The sequence below is a fragment of the Lissotriton helveticus genome, chromosome 8, assembly GCF_964261635.1.
Source record: "Lissotriton helveticus chromosome 8, aLisHel1.1, whole genome shotgun sequence".
Lineage (NCBI taxonomy): Eukaryota > Metazoa > Chordata > Amphibia > Caudata > Salamandridae > Lissotriton > Lissotriton helveticus.
Window position 1 is genome coordinate 1,541,051,321 of NC_136069.1, and position 12,971 is coordinate 1,541,064,291.

The 12,971-nt window shown below is 42.9% G+C and overlaps 12 non-coding genes across 12 annotated transcripts; all 12 read left to right on the plus strand.

Annotated features, from left to right (window-relative positions):
• The first annotated feature begins 104 nt into the window (after positions 1-104).
• TRNAL-UAG (transfer RNA leucine (anticodon UAG)) lies at positions 105-187 on the plus strand. The gene has a single exon. It is a non-coding gene; the product is annotated as a tRNA-Leu (tRNA).
• Positions 188-1,092: 905 nt separating this feature from the next.
• TRNAL-AAG (transfer RNA leucine (anticodon AAG)) lies at positions 1,093-1,175 on the plus strand. Its single transcript has one exon. It is a non-coding gene; the product is annotated as a tRNA-Leu (tRNA).
• A 1,741-nt stretch (positions 1,176-2,916) lies between these two features.
• On the plus strand, positions 2,917-2,999 carry TRNAL-CAG (transfer RNA leucine (anticodon CAG)). Its single transcript has one exon. It is a non-coding gene; the product is annotated as a tRNA-Leu (tRNA).
• A 189-nt stretch (positions 3,000-3,188) lies between these two features.
• On the plus strand, positions 3,189-3,271 carry TRNAL-AAG (transfer RNA leucine (anticodon AAG)). The gene has a single exon. It is a non-coding gene; the product is annotated as a tRNA-Leu (tRNA).
• Positions 3,272-5,012: 1,741 nt separating this feature from the next.
• TRNAL-CAG (transfer RNA leucine (anticodon CAG)) lies at positions 5,013-5,095 on the plus strand. The gene has a single exon. It is a non-coding gene; the product is annotated as a tRNA-Leu (tRNA).
• Positions 5,096-6,393: 1,298 nt separating this feature from the next.
• TRNAL-UAG (transfer RNA leucine (anticodon UAG)) lies at positions 6,394-6,476 on the plus strand. Its single transcript has one exon. It is a non-coding gene; the product is annotated as a tRNA-Leu (tRNA).
• Positions 6,477-7,108: 632 nt separating this feature from the next.
• TRNAL-CAG (transfer RNA leucine (anticodon CAG)) lies at positions 7,109-7,191 on the plus strand. Its single transcript has one exon. It is a non-coding gene; the product is annotated as a tRNA-Leu (tRNA).
• A 190-nt stretch (positions 7,192-7,381) lies between these two features.
• On the plus strand, positions 7,382-7,464 carry TRNAL-AAG (transfer RNA leucine (anticodon AAG)). The gene has a single exon. It is a non-coding gene; the product is annotated as a tRNA-Leu (tRNA).
• A 2,013-nt stretch (positions 7,465-9,477) lies between these two features.
• On the plus strand, positions 9,478-9,560 carry TRNAL-AAG (transfer RNA leucine (anticodon AAG)). Its single transcript has one exon. It is a non-coding gene; the product is annotated as a tRNA-Leu (tRNA).
• Positions 9,561-10,586: 1,026 nt separating this feature from the next.
• TRNAL-UAG (transfer RNA leucine (anticodon UAG)) lies at positions 10,587-10,669 on the plus strand. Its single transcript has one exon. It is a non-coding gene; the product is annotated as a tRNA-Leu (tRNA).
• A 904-nt stretch (positions 10,670-11,573) lies between these two features.
• On the plus strand, positions 11,574-11,656 carry TRNAL-AAG (transfer RNA leucine (anticodon AAG)). Its single transcript has one exon. It is a non-coding gene; the product is annotated as a tRNA-Leu (tRNA).
• Positions 11,657-12,682: 1,026 nt separating this feature from the next.
• TRNAL-UAG (transfer RNA leucine (anticodon UAG)) lies at positions 12,683-12,765 on the plus strand. Its single transcript has one exon. It is a non-coding gene; the product is annotated as a tRNA-Leu (tRNA).
• Positions 12,766-12,971: the final 206 nt, after the last annotated feature.

A 12,971-nucleotide genomic window follows, 5' to 3' on the forward strand; every position in this document is an offset into this window, starting at 1 on the left:
GTGCAAAAAGTTGCACCTTGTGTTTGAAGGTTGAAATTATTTCAAGCTTGCATGGACGCAGAAATTTCTGAGTGACTTTTATACATTTCTTAGGACTCTCCACTGTCAGGATGGCCGAGTGGTCTAAGGCGCTGTGTTTAGTCTGCAGTCTGCTCTGGAGGCGTGGGTTCGAATCCCACTTCTGACATGACTTTTGGAGATATAATCTTCTTCATCAGGATAACATCTGATGGAAATTGCATCTGTTCGTCTTCACCTGGGACGTTATTCCGTCCTCGTCTAGTCAACAGAGCTTGGGTTTCTCATATATTTCTGTTGTACAAAGTCTTGCTGATAAAGTGCAATCCTTACCAAATGAGCTTAGGACCCATGTAAGAGCTCATCTAGAAGAGTCATGCTCTTGTATTCCCTGGCCAGACAGGCCATGCAAATTTGGAAGAATGCCAAGCACCTGGTAGACAGCTGTACTCCAGCACACTTACAGCAATGTCCTCAGGGCTGTGATCAGGGGCTGCTTAGATTTGCGTATTCCACCCTATGTTGTGACATTGAGCTCCCTTGTTGAATTTGCTTTAGTCAGCCAAGATGTGGCTGTTGACTCAATTTCAAAGCAGCTTTGGGCCGTTCAAAAGGCTGGTGAATAGCACTTTCTCTTTGTACGCTTTAAAGGTCTAAAGAGTTCTTCATAGGTACTGCTCTGTATGGATTGTTCAAAGATCTGTTGGAAATGCTTATAATGGGATAAATAAATTGAGGGCATGCCTTTTCGGTACCAAACTTGCATGGCTGTCTGGCTTGTGGAAGTTGCTGCAAATGCAAGTCAGGATGGGCGAGTGGTCTAAGGCGCTGCGTTCAGGTTGCAGTCTCTTCTGGAGGCGTGGGTTCAAATCCCACTTCTGACAAACCTGTGTTTAATCTTCTTTTTTCTTGAGGGAGAAAATCAGATCATTTCCCTCACATGGGCTTATATGGTTGTCTTTTTGGAAAAGTGCAGTGAGTTTTTTTCTTGCTATAGCCACTTATGGCCTAAGATGTGTGTTTTTTTTTGTTCACACTATCTTTCTCACTATGTAGATGGACAAGCAACATGTGGTCAGGATGGCCGAGTGGTCTAAGGCGCTGCGTTAAGGTCGCAGTCTCTCCTGGAGGCGTGGGTTCAAATCCCACTTCTGACAAAACTTTAAGTCCATTTTGTCACTGCGTTCCTTCAGAATCTCAGCTAAAAATTGGCAGTGCATATAATATCTGAATAAGTACCAAACTTCAGTTTCAACTGCAAATGAATTTGCCCAATTCTGTCTTCAAGCTCGTATAATATTCTTCTAGCACTAGTGGTGTTTTATGTGTTTTTTGGGGGGTGCCTAAAAAATCTCTTTTATTGAAGAAATGGCTTACATTCAGTCTTGTGATATTTTTGGTTTCCAATAAGTAGATTTTTAATTTTATGTAACCTCATTTTCTAATGATCCATTCAAGAGATGTTTCCACTATGAAATGAAGAGCAAGGGGAAAGAGCACAAATGATAGAGCGAGTGAGTGAGATGGGGTGTTGAGGAAGGAAAGAATGAAACAAAGACAGAGTGAGTGAACGGCAGGTAGGCATAGAAGAGGAGACTAGAAGTGAAAGTGACTTGCTTTTCCCTGCCCTTGACCTCCCACCCATCTCAAACCAATCACCAACATACCTTCTATGCAACGTTGGTATGCAGAACTTCACTCCTCAGCCAGTGAGGGTGACTCCCAAGCCAGGGGCTAGAGAGCAAAAGAATGGATGTGCTCAGACGTTCCTTGCTAGGGACAGTTGATCTGAAACAAGGCCTGCTCTCTTGTTTCCAGCAAGGATCTAGAAATTCTGCATGAATCTGCAAGGCACATTGACAGCATAAATTTGCATAAACTGCCCCACCTTCTGCCTTCCTACTTCCTGAGCAGTAGTTGTTTGTGTATAAAGAGAGAGGTCGCAGGCAAGATAATTTTGTGAGTAGGATACAGAACCCTAAATAGCTGGTGAGAGGTATAAGTTATTCTAAAAGCATAAAAACAGTACACCTGTGAAATTAAATGCTTTCATATGTGATCTTCTGTGTTTATTGTCCTGTGCAAAAAGTTGCACCTTGTGTTTGAAGGTTGAAATTATTTCAAGCTTGCATGGACGCAGAAATTTCTGAGTGACTTTTATACATTTCTTAGGACTCTTCACTGGCAGGATGGCCGAGTGGTCTAAGGCGCTGTGTTTAGGCTGCAGTCTCCTCTGGAGACGTGGGTTCGAATCCCACTTCTGAAATGACTTTTGGAGATATAATCTTCTTCATCAGGATAACATCTGATGGAAGTTGCATCTGTTCGTCTTCACCTGGGACGTTATTCCGTCCTCGTCTAGTCAAGAGAGCTTGGGTTTCTCATATATTTCTGTTGTACAAAGTCTTGCTGATAAAGTGCAATCCTTACCAAATGAGCTTAGGACCCATGTAAGAGCTCATCTAGAAGAGTCATGCTCTTGTATTCCCTGGCCAGACAGGCCATGCAAATTTGGAAGAATGCCAAGCACCTGGTAGACAGCTGTACTCCAGCACACTTACAGCAATGTCCTCAGGGCTGTGATCAGGGGCTGCTTAGATTTGCGTATTCCACCCTATGTTGTGACATTGAGCTCCCTTGTTGAATTTGCTTTAGTCAGCCAAGATGTGGCTGTTGACTCAATTTCAAAGCAGCTTTGGGCCGTTCAAGTGGCTGGTGAATAGCACTTTCTCTTTGTACGCTTTAAAGGTCTAAAGAGTTCTTCATAGGTACTGCTCTGTATGGATTGTTCAAAGATCTGTTGGAAATGCTTATAATGGGATAAATAAATTGAGGGCATGCCTTTGAGGTACCAAACTTGCATGGCTGTCTGGCTTGTGGAAGGTGCTGCAAATGCAAGTCAGGATGGCTGAGTGGTCTAAGGCGCTGCGTTCAGGTCGCAGTCTCTTCTGGAGGCGTGGGTTCAAATCCCACTTCTGACAAACCTGTGTTTAATCTTCTTTTTTCTTGAGGGAGAAAATCAGATCATTTCCCTCACATGGGCTTATATGGTTGTCTTTTTGGAAAAGTGCAGTGAGTTTTTTTCTTGCTATAGCCACTTATGGCCTAAGATGTGTGTTTTTTTTGTTCACACTATCTTTCTCACTATGTAGATGGACAAGCAACATGTGGTCAGGATGGCCGAGTGGTCTAAGGCGCTGCGTTAAGGCCGCAGCCTCTCCTGGAGGCGTGGATTCGAATCCCACTTCTGACAAAACTTTAAGTCCATTTTGTCTCTGCGTTCCTTCAGAATCTCAGCTAAAAATTGACAGTGCATATAATATCTGAATAAGTACCAAACTTCAGTTTCAACTGCAAATGAATTTGCCCAATTCTGTCTTCAAGCTCATATAATATTCTTCTAGCACTAGTGGTGTTTTATGTGTTTTTTGGGGGGTGCCTAAAAAATCCCTTTTATTGAAGAAATGGCTTACATTCAGTCTTGTGATATTTTTGGTTTCCAATAAGTAGATTTTTAATTTTATGTAACCTCATTTTCTAATGATCCATTCAAGAGATGTTTTCACTATGAAATGAAGAGCAAGGGGAAAGAGCACAAATGATAGAGCCAGTGAGTGAGATGGGGTGTTGAGGAAGGAGAGAATGAAACAAAGACAGAGTGAGTGAACGGCAGGTAGGCATAGAGGAGGAGACTAGAAGGGAAGGTGACTTGCTTTTCCCTGCTCTTGACCTCCCACCCATCTCAAACCAATCACAAACATACCTTCTATTCAACGTTGGTATGCAGAACTTCACTCCTCAGCCAGTGAGGGTGAGTCCCAAGCCAGGGGCTAGAGAGCAAAAGAATGGATGTGCTCAGACGTTCCTTGCTAGGGACAGTTGATCTGAAACAAGGCCTGCTCTCTTGTTTCCAGCAAGGAACTAGAAATTCTGCATGAATCTGCAAGGCACATTGACAGCATAAATTTGCATAAACTGCCCCACCTTCTGCCTTCCTACTTCCTGAGCAGTAGTTGTTTGTGTATAAAGAGAGAGGTCGCAGGCAAGATAATTTTGTGAGTAGGATACAGAACCCTAAATAGCTGGTGAGAGGTATAAGTTATTCTAAAAGCATAAAAACAGTACACCTGTGAAATGAAATGCTTTCATATGTGATCTTCTGTGTTTATTGTCCTGTGCAAAAAGTTGCACCTTGTGTTTGAAGGTTGAAATTATTTCAAGCTTGCATGGACGCAGAAATTTCTGAGTGACTTTTATACATTTCTTAGGACTCTCCACTGTCAGGATGGCCGAGTGGTCTAAGGTGCTGTGTTTAGTCCGCAGTCTACTCTGGAGGCGTGGGTTCGAATCCCACTTCTGACATGACTTTTGGAGATATAATCTTCTTCATCAGGATAACATCTGATGGAAGTTGCATCTCTTCGTCTTCACCTGGGACGTTATTCCGTCCTCGTCTAGTCAAGAGAGCTTGGGTTTCTCATATATTTCTGTTGTACAAAGTCTTGCTGATAAAGTGCAATCCTTACCAAATGAGCTTAGGACCCATGTAAGAGCTCATCTAGAAGAGTCATGCTCTTGTATTCCCTGGCCAGACAGGCCATGCAAATTTGGAAGAATGCCAAGCACCTGGTAGACAGCTGTACTCCAGCACACTTACAGCAATGTCCTCAGGGCTGTGATCAGGGGCTGCTTAGATTTGCGTATTCCACCCTATGTTGTGACATTGAGCTCCCTTGTTGAATTTGCTTTAGTCAGCCAAGATGTGGCTGTTGACGCAATTTCAAAGCAGCTTTGGGCCGTTCAAGTGGCTGGTGAATAGCACTTTCTCTTTGTACGCTTTAAAGGTCTAAAGAGTTCTTCATAGGTACTGCTCTGTATGGATTGTTCAAAGATCTGTTGGAAATGCTTATAATGGGATAAATAAATTGAGGGCATGCCTTTTCGGTACCAAACTTGCATGGCTTTCTGGCTTGTGGAAGGTGCTGCAAATGCAAGTCAGGATGGCCGAGTGGTCTAAGGCGCTGCGTTCAGGTCGCAGTCTCTTCTGGAGGCGTGGGTTCAAATCCCACTTCTGACAAACCTGTGTTTAATCTTCTTTTTTCTTGAGGGAGAAAATCAGATCATTTCCCTCACATGGGCTTATATGGTTGTCTTTTTGGAAAAGTGCAGTGAGTTTTTTTCTTGCTATAGCCACTCATGGCCTAAGATGTGTGTTTTTTTTGTTCACACTATCTTTCTCACTATGTAGATGAACAAGCATCTTGTGGTCAGGATGGCCGAGTGGTCTAAGGCACTGCATTAAGACCGCAGTCTCTCCTGGAGACGTGGGTTTGAATCCCACTTCTGACAAAACTTTAAGTCCATTTTGTCTCTGCGTTCCTTCAGAATCTCAGCTAAAAATTGGCAGTGCATATAATATCTGAATAAGTACCAAACTTCAGTTTCAACTGCAAATGAATTTGCCCAATTCTGTCTTCAAGCTCGTATAATATTCTTCTAGCACTAGTGGTGTTTTATGTGTTTTTTGGGGGGTGCCTAAAAAATCCCTTTTATTGAAGAAATGGCTTACATTCAGTCTTGTGATATTTTTGGTTTCCAATAAGTAGATTTTTAATTTTATGTAACCTCATTTTCTAATGATCCATTCAAGAGATGTTTCCACTATGAAATGAAGAGCAAGGGGAAAGAGCACAAATGATAGAGCCAGTGAGTGAGATGGGGTGTTGAGGAAGGAGAGAATGAAACAAAGACAGAGTGAGTGAACGGCAGGTAGGCATAGAAGAGGAGACTAGAAGGGAAGGTGACTTGCTTTCCCCAGCTCTTGACCTCCCACCCATCTCAAACCAATCACAAACATACCTTCTATTCAACGTTGGTATGCAGAACTTCACTCCTCAGCCAGTGAGGGTGAGTCCCAAGCCAGGGGCTAGAGAGCAAAAGAATGGATGTGCTCAGACGTTCCTTGCTAGGGACAGTTGATCTGAAACAAGGCCTGCTCTCTTGTTTCCAGCAAGGAACTAGAAATTCTGCATGAATCTGCAAGGCACATTGACAGCATAAATTTGCATAAACTGCCCCACCTTCTGCCTTCCTACTTCCTGAGCAGTAGTTGTTTGTGTATAAAGAGAGAGGTCGCAGGCAAGGTAATTTTGTGAGTAGGATACAGAACCCTAAATAGCTGGTGAGAGGTATAAGTTATTCTAAAAGCATAAAAACAGTACACCTGTGAAATGAAATGCTTTCATATGTGATCTTCTGTGTTTATTGTCCTGTGCAAAAAGTTGCACCTTGTGTTTGAAGGTTGAAATTATTTCAAGCTTGCATGGACGCAGAAATTTCTGAGTGACTTTTATACATTTGTTAGGACTCTCCACTGTCAGGATGGCCGAGTGGTCTAAGGCGCTGTGTTTAGTCTGCAGTCTGCTCTGGAGGCGTGGGTTCGAATCCCACTTCTGACATGACTTTTGGAGATATAATCTTCTTCATCAGGATAACATCTGATGGAAATTGCATCTGTTCGTCTTCACCTGGGACGTTATTCCGTCCTCATCTAGTCAACAGAGCTTGGGTTTCTCATATATTTCTGTTGTACAAAGTCTTGCTGATAAAGTGCAATCCTTACCAAATGAGCTTAGGACCCATGTAAGAGCTCATCTAGAAGAGTCATGCTCTTGTATTCCCTGGCCAGACAGGCCATGCAAATTTGGAAGAATGCCAAGCACCTGGTAGACAGCTGTACTCCAGCACACTTACAGCAATGTCCTCAGGGCTGTGATCAGGGGCTGCTTAGATTTGCGTATTCCACCCTATGTTGTGACATTGAGCTCCCTTGTTGAATTTGCTTTAGTCAGCCAAGATGTGGCTGTTGACTCAATTTCAAAGCAGCTTTGGGCCGTTCAAAAGGCTGGTGAATAGCACTTTCTCTTTGTACGCTTTAAAGGTCTAAAGAGTTCTTCATAGGTACTGCTCTGTATGGATTGTTCAAAGATCTGTTGGAAATGCTTATAATGGGATAAATAAATTGAGGGCATGCCTTTTCGGTACCAAACTTGCATGGCTGTCTGGCTTGTGGAAGCTGCTGCAAATGCAAGTCAGGATGGCCGAGTGGTCTAAGGCGCTGCGTTCAGGTTGCAGTCTCTTCTGGAGGCGTGGGTTCAAATCCCACTTCTGACAAACCTGTGTTTAATCTTCTTTTTTCTTGAGGGAGAAAATCAGATCATTTCCCTCACATGGGCTTATATGGTTGTCTTTTTGGAAAAGTGCAGTGAGTTTTTTTCTTGCTATAGCCACTTATGGCCTAAGATGTGTGTTTTTTTTTGTTCACACTATCTTTCTCACTATGTAGATGGACAAGCAACATGTGGTCAGGATGGCCGAGTGGTCTAAGGTGCTGCGTTAAGGTCGCAGTCTCTCCTGGAGGCGTGGGTTCAAATCCCACTTCTGACAAAACTTTAAGTCCATTTTGTCACTGCGTTCCTTCAGAATCTCAGCTAAAAATTGGCAGTGCATATAATATCTGAATAAGTACCAAACTTCAGTTTCAACTGCAAATGAATTTGCCCAATTCTGACTTCAAGCTCGTATAATATTCTTCTAGCACTAGTGGTGTTTTATGTGTTTTTTGGGGGGTGCCTAAAAAATCCCTTTTATTGAAGAAATGGCTTACATTCAGTCTTGTGATATTTTTGGTTTCCAATAAGTAGATTTTTAATTTTATGTAACCTCATTTTCTAATGATCCATTCAAGAGATGTTTCCACTATGAAATGAAGAGCAAGGGGAAAGAGCACAAATGATAGAGCGAGTGAGTGAGATGGGGTGTTGAGGAAGGAAAGAAAGAAACAAAGACAGAGTGAGTGAACGGCAGGTAGGCATAGAAGAGGAGACTAGAAGTGAAAGTGACTTGCTTTTCCCTGCCCTTGACCTCCCACCCATCTCAAACCAATCACAAACATACCTTCTATGCAACGTTGGTATGCAGAACTTCACTCCTCAGCCAGTGAGGGTGAGTCCCAAGCCAGGGGCTAGAGAGCAAAAGAATGGATGTGCTCAGACGTTCCTTGCTAGGGACAGTTGATCTGAAACAAGGCCTGCTCTCTTGTTTCCAGCAAGGATCTAGAAATTCTGCATGAATCTGCAAGGCACATTGACAGCATAAATTTGCATAAACTGCCCCACCTTCTGCCTTCCTACTTCCTGAGCAGTAGTTGTTTGTGTATAAAGAGAGAGGTCGCAGGCAAGATAATTTTGTGAGTAGGATACAGAACCCTAAATAGCTGGTGAGAGGTATAAGTTATTCTAAAAGCATAAAAACAGTACACCTGTGAAATGAAATGCTTTCATATGTGATCTTCTGTGTTTATTGTCCTGTGCAAAAAGTTGCACCTTGTGTTTGAAGGTTGAAATTATTTCAAGCTTGCATGGACGCAGAAATTTCTGAGTGACTTTTATACATTTCTTAGGGCTCTTCACTGGCAGGATGGCCGAGTGGTCTAAGGCGCTGTGTTTAGGCTGCAGTCTCCTCTGGAGACGTGGGTTCGAATCCCACTTCTGAAATGACTTTTGGAGATATAATCTTCTTCATCAGGATAACATCTGATGGAAGTTGCATCTGTTCGTCTTCACCTGGGACGTTATTCCGTCCTCGTCTAGTCAAGAGAGCTTGGGTTTCTCATATATTTCTGTTGTACAAAGTCTTGCTGATAAAGTGCAATCCTTACCAAATGAGCTTAGGACCCATGTAAGAGCTCATCTAGAAGAGTCATGCTCTTGTATTCCCTGGCCAGACAGGCCATGCAAATTTGGAAGAATGCCAAGCACCTGGTAGACAGCTGTACTCCAGCACACTTACAGCAATGTCCTCAGGGCTGTGATCAGGGGCTGCTTAGATTTGCGTATTCCACCCTATGTTGTGACATTGAGCTCCCTTGTTGAATTTGCTTTAGTCAGCCAAGATGTGGCTGTTGACTCAATTTCAAAGCAGCTTTGGGCCGTTCAAGTGGCTGGTGAATAGCACTTTCTCTTTGTACGCTTTAAAGGTCTAAAGAGTTCTTCATAGGTACTGCTCTGTATGGATTGTTCAAAGATCTGTTGGAAATGCTTATAATGGGATAAATAAATTGAGGGCATGCCTTTGCGGTACCAAACTTGCATGGCTGTCTGGCTTGTGGAAGGTGCTGCAAATGCAAGTCAGGATGGCTGAGTGGTCTAAGGCGCTGCATTCAGGTCGCAGTCTCTTCTGGAGGCGTGGGTTCAAATCCCACTTCTGACAAACCTGTGTTTAATCTTCTTTTTTCTTGAGGGAGAAAATCAGATCATTTCCCTCACATGGGCTTATATGGTTGTCTTTTTGGAAAAGTGCAGTGAGTTTTTTTCTTGCTATAGCCACTTATGGCCTAAGATGTGTGTTTTTTTTGTTCACACTATCTTTCTCACTATGTAGATGGACAAGCAACATGTGGTCAGGATGGCCGAGTGGTCTAAGGCGCTGCGTTAAGGCCGCAGCCTCTCCTGGAGGCGTGGATTCGAATCCCACTTCTGACAAAACTTTAAGTCCATTTTGTCTCTGCGTTCCTTCAGAATCTCAGCTAAAAATTGACAGTGCATATAATATCTGAATAAGTACCAAACTTCAGTTTCAACTGCAAATGAATTTGCCCAATTCTGTCTTCAAGCTCATATAATATTCTTCTAGCACTAGTGGTGTTTTATGTGTTTTTTGGGGGGTGCCTAAAAAATCCCTTTTATTGAAGAAATGGCTTACATTCAGTCTTGTGATATTTTTGGTTTCCAATAAGTAGATTTTTAATTTTATGTAACCTCATTTTCTAATGATCCATTCAAGAGATGTTTCCACTATGAAATGAAGAGCAAGGGGAAAGAGCACAAATGATAGAGCCAGTGAGTGAGATGGGGTGTTGAGGAAGGAGAGAATGAAACAAAGACAGAGTGAGTGAACGGCAGGTAGGCATAGAAGAGGAGACTAGAAGGGAAGGTGACTTGCTTTTCCCTGCTCTTGACCTCCCACCCATCTCAAACCAATCACAAACATACCTTCTATTCAACGTTGGTATGCAGAACTTCACTCCTCAGCCAGTGAGGGTGAGTCCCAAGCCAGGGGCTAGAGAGCAAAAGAATGGATGTGCTCAGACGTTCCTTGCTAGGGACAGTTGATCTGAAACAAGGCCTGCTCTCTTGTTTCCAGCAAGGAACTAGAAATTCTGCATGAATCTGCAAGGCACATTGACAGCATAAATTTGCATAAACTGCCCCACCTTCTGCCTTCCTACTTCCTGAGCAGTAGTTGTTTGTGTATAAAGAGAGAGGTCGCAGGCAAGATAATTTTGTGAGTAGGATACAGAACCCTAAATAGCTGGTGAGAGGTATAAGTTATTCTAAAAGCATAAAAACAGTACACCTGTGAAATGAAATGCTTTCATATGTGATCTTCTGTGTTTATTGTCCTGTGCAAAAAGTTGCACCTTGTGTTTGAAGGTTGAAATTATTTCAAGCTTGCATGGACGCAGAAATTTCTGAGTGACTTTTATACATTTCTTAGGGCTCTCCACTGTCAGGATGGCCGAGTGGTCTAAGGTGCTGTGTTTAGTCCGCAGTCTCCTCTGGAGGCGTGGGTTCGAATCCCACTTCTGACACGACTTTTGGAGATATAATCTTCTTCATCAGGATAACATCTGATGGAAGTTGCATCTCTTCGTCTTCACCTGGGACGTTATTCCGTCCTCGTCTAGTCAAGAGAGCTTGGGTTTCTCATATATTTCTGTTGTACAAAGTCTTGCTGATAAAGTGCAATCCTTACCAAATGAGCTTAGGACCCATGTAAGAGCTCATCTAGAAGAGTCATGCTCTTGTATTCCCTGGCCAGACAGGCCATGCAAATTTGGAAGAATGCCAAGCACCTGGTAGACAGCTGTACTCCAGCACACTTACAGCAATGTCCTCAGGGCTGTGATCAGGGGCTGCTTAGATTTGCGTATTCCACCCTATGTTGTGACATTGAGCTCCCTTGTTGAATTTGCTTTAGTCAGCCAAGATGTGGCTGTTGACGCAATTTCAAAGCAGCTTTGGGCCGTTCAAGTGGCTGGTGAATAGCACTTTCTCTTTGTACGCTTTAAAGGTCTAAAGAGTTCTTCATAGGTACTGCTCTGTATGGATTGTTCAAAGATCTGTTGGAAATGCTTATAATGGGATAAATAAATTGAGGGCATGCCTTTTCGGTACCAAACTTGCATGGCTTTCTGGCTTGTGGAAGGTGCTGCAAATGCAAGTCAGGATGGCTGAGTGGTCTAAGGCGCTGCGTTCAGGTCGCAGTCTCTTCTGGAGGCGTGGGTTCAAATCCCCCTTCTGACAAACCTGTGTTTAATCTTCTTTTTTCTTGAGGGAGAAAATCAGATCATTTTCCTCACATGGGCTTATTTGGTTGTCTTTTTGGAAAAGTGCAGTGAGTTTCTTTCTTGCTATAGCCACTTATGGCCTAAGATGTGTGTTTTTTTTGTTCACACTATCTTTCTCACTATGTAGATGGACAAGCAACATGTGGTCAGGATGGCCGAGTGGTCTAAGGCGCTGCGTTAAGGCCGCAGTCTCTCCTGGAGGCGTGGGTTCGAATCCCACTTCTGACAAAACTTTAAGTCCATTTTGTCACTGCGTTCCTTCAGAATCTCAGCTAAAAATTGGCAGTGCATATAATATCTGAATAAGTACCAAACTTCAGTTTCAACAGCAAATGAATTTGCCCAATTCTGTCTTCAAGCTCGTATAATATTCTTCTAGCACTAGTGGTGTTTTATGTGTTTTTTGGGGGGTGCCTAAAAAATCCCTTTTATTGAAGAAATGGCTTACATTCAGTCTTGTGATATTTTTGGTTTCCAATAAGTAGATTTTTAATTTTATGTAACCTCATTTTCTAATGATCCATTCAAGAGATGTTTCCACTATGAAATGAAGAGCAAGGGGAAAGAGCACAAATGATAGAGCCAGTGAGTGAGATGGGGTGTTGAGGAAGGAGAGAATGAAACAAAGACAGAGTGAGTGAACAGCAGGTAGGCATAGAAGAGGAGACTAGAAGGGAAGGTGACTTGCTTTTCCCTGCTCTTGACCTCCCACCCATCTCAAACCAATCACAAACATACCTTCTATTCAACGTTGGTATGCAGAACTTCACTCCTCAGCCAGTGAGGGTGAGTCCCAAGCCAGGGGCTAGAGAGCAAAAGAATGGATGTGCTCAGACGTTCCTTGCTAGGGACAGTTGATCTGAAACAAGGCCTGCTCTCTTGTTTCCAGCAAGGAACTAGAAATTCTGCATGAATCTGCAAGGCACATTGACAGCATAAATTTGCATAAACTGCCCCACCTTCTGCCTTCCTACTCCCTGAGCAGTAGTTGTTTGTGTATAAAGAGAGAGGTCGCAGGCAAGGTAATTTTGTGAGTAGGATACAGAACCCTAAATAGCTGGTGAGAGGTATAAGTTATTCTAAAAGCATAAAAACAGTACACCTGTGAAATGAAATGCTTTCATATGTGATCTTCTGTGTTTATTGTCCTGTGCAAAAAGTTGCACCTTGTGTTTGAAGGTTGAAATTATTTCAAGCTTGCATGGACGCAGAAATTTCTGAGTGACTTTTATACATTTCTTAGGACTCTCCACTGTCAGGATGGCCGAGTGGTCTAAGGCGCTGTGTTTAGTCCGCAGTCTCCTCTGGAGGAGTGGGTTCGAATCCCACTTCTGACATGACTTTTGGAGATATAATCTTCTTCATCAGGATAACATCTGATGGAAGTTGCATCTCTTCGTCTTCACCTGGGACGTTATTCCGTCCTCGTCTAGTCAAGAGAGCTTGGGTTTCTCATATATTTCTGTTGTACAAAGTCTTGCTGATAAAGTGCAATCCTTACCAAATGAGCTTAGGACCCATGTAAGAGCTCATCTAGAAGAGT